This window comes from Mustela nivalis, assembly GCF_964662115.1.
Source record: "Mustela nivalis genome assembly, contig: HAP1_SCAFFOLD_811, whole genome shotgun sequence".
NCBI classification, from domain to species: Eukaryota; Metazoa; Chordata; class Mammalia; order Carnivora; family Mustelidae; genus Mustela; species Mustela nivalis.
In genome coordinates, this window is record NW_028135853.1 from 153,889 (window position 1) to 156,415 (window position 2,527).

The window sequence follows — 2,527 nt, forward strand, 5'->3', positions numbered from 1 at the left end:
CTGGGTTTGGGGTGTGACTGGAGAGACATAGCAGAGAGCAAGGGCTGAGGAAAGACCAAGAGGGCAGGAACTCACAGAGGGGAGTCTACTACCCTCTCTGCCTTTTCTGGTATGGGCTCTCTCCTGATCTGAATGGAAGGATGACCTGCCATTACTTCTTTTAAAAATGCATTTGGCTTTACCCTGCCAGAAAGCAACACATGTTTATTGAAGAATAGTGGGAAACCCCAGAGAAACTGAAGGAAGAAAATAAGCACTCAGCTGAAGACAACCATTCAAAAGTTCTGGCACCTTTTCCTCCCAACTTTCACTGAAGTTGAACAGATAAGTGTATATATATGAAGTGATTTCTGGGAAAGACCAAAAAAAAAAAAAAAAAAGATACCAACAACAAGAAAACAAAAAAGAGAACAAAGCAGAAGAAAACGGTGTTCATTTTCTTCCTGAGGCTGCCCTTCCTCGATACTGCTACTTGGTTTTACTACCTGCTTTTCTCCCTGGGCTTTCTTGACAAAACATGGTTCCACTACTATTACCTTCTTCAAAGTGTTTGACAGAGTCGTTTGCTTTCAACATGGAGTTTGAGCAAAATGGACTATTGTTTTAAAATATTCTATCATGTGTGCTGTAATATCTCATCATGGACATGATACAAATGCTATGATAAAAAGAAGAGATGCTTTTAAAGTGATCACCAGAGTTGTGAAATTCATTGGCATGATCCTTCTTTTTTTTTAAAAAGATTTTATTTATTTATTTGACAGACAGAGATCACAAGTAGGCAGAGAGGCAGGCAGAGAGAGGAGAAAGCAGGCTCCCTGCAGAGTAGAAAGCCCGATGCGGGGCTCGATCCCAGGACCCTGGGATCATGACCTGAGCTGAGAGCAGAGGCTTAACCCACTGAGCCACCCAGGTGCCCCGGCATGATCCTTCTTTTGAGGGTCATAATTTGTTTAATTTTTTTCTGCTCCAGCTTAACCTTTGCAGTCTTCAGTTGTTATGTGCATTAGACACAGTATTAGCAGTAGTGGCAGTAAAAATACTCTTGTCACCCTTTACAGGTACCATTTTACTAGCATCTCCTTACCACTGTAGCAGCTTTAAACCCTGTTTCCACCCTGTTCATTCCTTTAAATGCCTTTTCCTTAAAACCTTTTCTTAGTTTTTGGTGTTCTATAGCTTTACCACAAAATGTTTAATTGAAGATTTCTCATCTTGCTTGGTATCTGTTCATTTCCTGTATTTCTGGATTTATCATTTCTGTAATATCCTCAGCTGTTTTCTTCTGAAATTTTGACTCTGTCCTTCTGCTGTACTTCCCAGGATTCTTATTTAAACCTCCCATCTGTTGTTCGTGTCTCTCAAGCTGGCGTTCATCCTCTTCTCCTGCCTCCTTGTGTTGCATTCTGGGGAATGTCTTCACTTCTTGGTGCAGTGTTGTGAAGTCCTTCATTCAGGGCTCATCTACTGCCCCACCATTCTGGTGTGTTTTCTGTTGTGTTTTACGTCTCAGTGATTTTTGGTCCCTGTTTAACTTCCTTCAGTTCCATGTTCACACTTGGCCTGTTGCTTTTGATAGGCTCTTGATCCTTCTTTATTTTTAAACCTCTTTTGTGTTCTTAAACAATTAACATGTAATATTTTCTATTCTGTATCTGATCATTCCAGTGTCTAAAGTCTTCATTTTCCCTCAGTCTTCTGTCTCTCACAGTGGCCTCATTTCTTGCATGCTCTGTGAAGGGATTTTGAGACCAGATTTATTGGAACATAGATGTAATCTCTTTTAATTCTGTTTTTTGGTGTTTTTGTTTGTTTGTTTGTTTGTTTGTCTGTCTGTTTTTTCCTGGAGGGTTTGTCTTTCCTTTGCCAGGAGGCTGGGAGTGTTCTTGGTTGGGATCACTTTGGTTCCATTTGAGGGTCCTGGTTTATTAAGGAAATCTCGGGTTCAGTTCCCCCAACTTACCGTGTGGTGGGAACGGGGTCTGGAGGGCACAGGCCTGTAGAGATCCTGCAGTGAAAATGGCATTTGTTCTCTGGCACCCTGATTTGTTTTTCTTGAGCTTGTTGCTTACAGATCAGGTTTTGGCTCACTTGTTTCTGCCACCTCCCTCTTCCTGCTTCCTTTCCTACCATTTTCTAAGTCCTTTGCTAGTTTTCCGATGTCTTTAAAAGCCCAGAAATGTTTTGTGAATTCCATTTGCCATCACTAATTGCAAGTCTCATCCTGCAGCAGGAAGGCCAGAGCCAGACACTGTAATGCTCTGCCTCCCACAGAGGAGATTTTAATACCCTCTCCTCGTGTTCAGAAATTCTAGATTGGAGATGGAGTTATGGATACATTACCATCTACAGAGGAATTAGTTGCCTATATAATAGAACAAGTATGCATTATTCTAATCTTCCTAAAACTTCCATTTTGCATAATAAATATGAATGAATAAGGAACCTGCATTACTTTAGTTTATGCAGATGTTCTCTTTCTGTCTCTGGCTTTAGATGGTAGGTTGTCATTTGTATGGTTCATTCT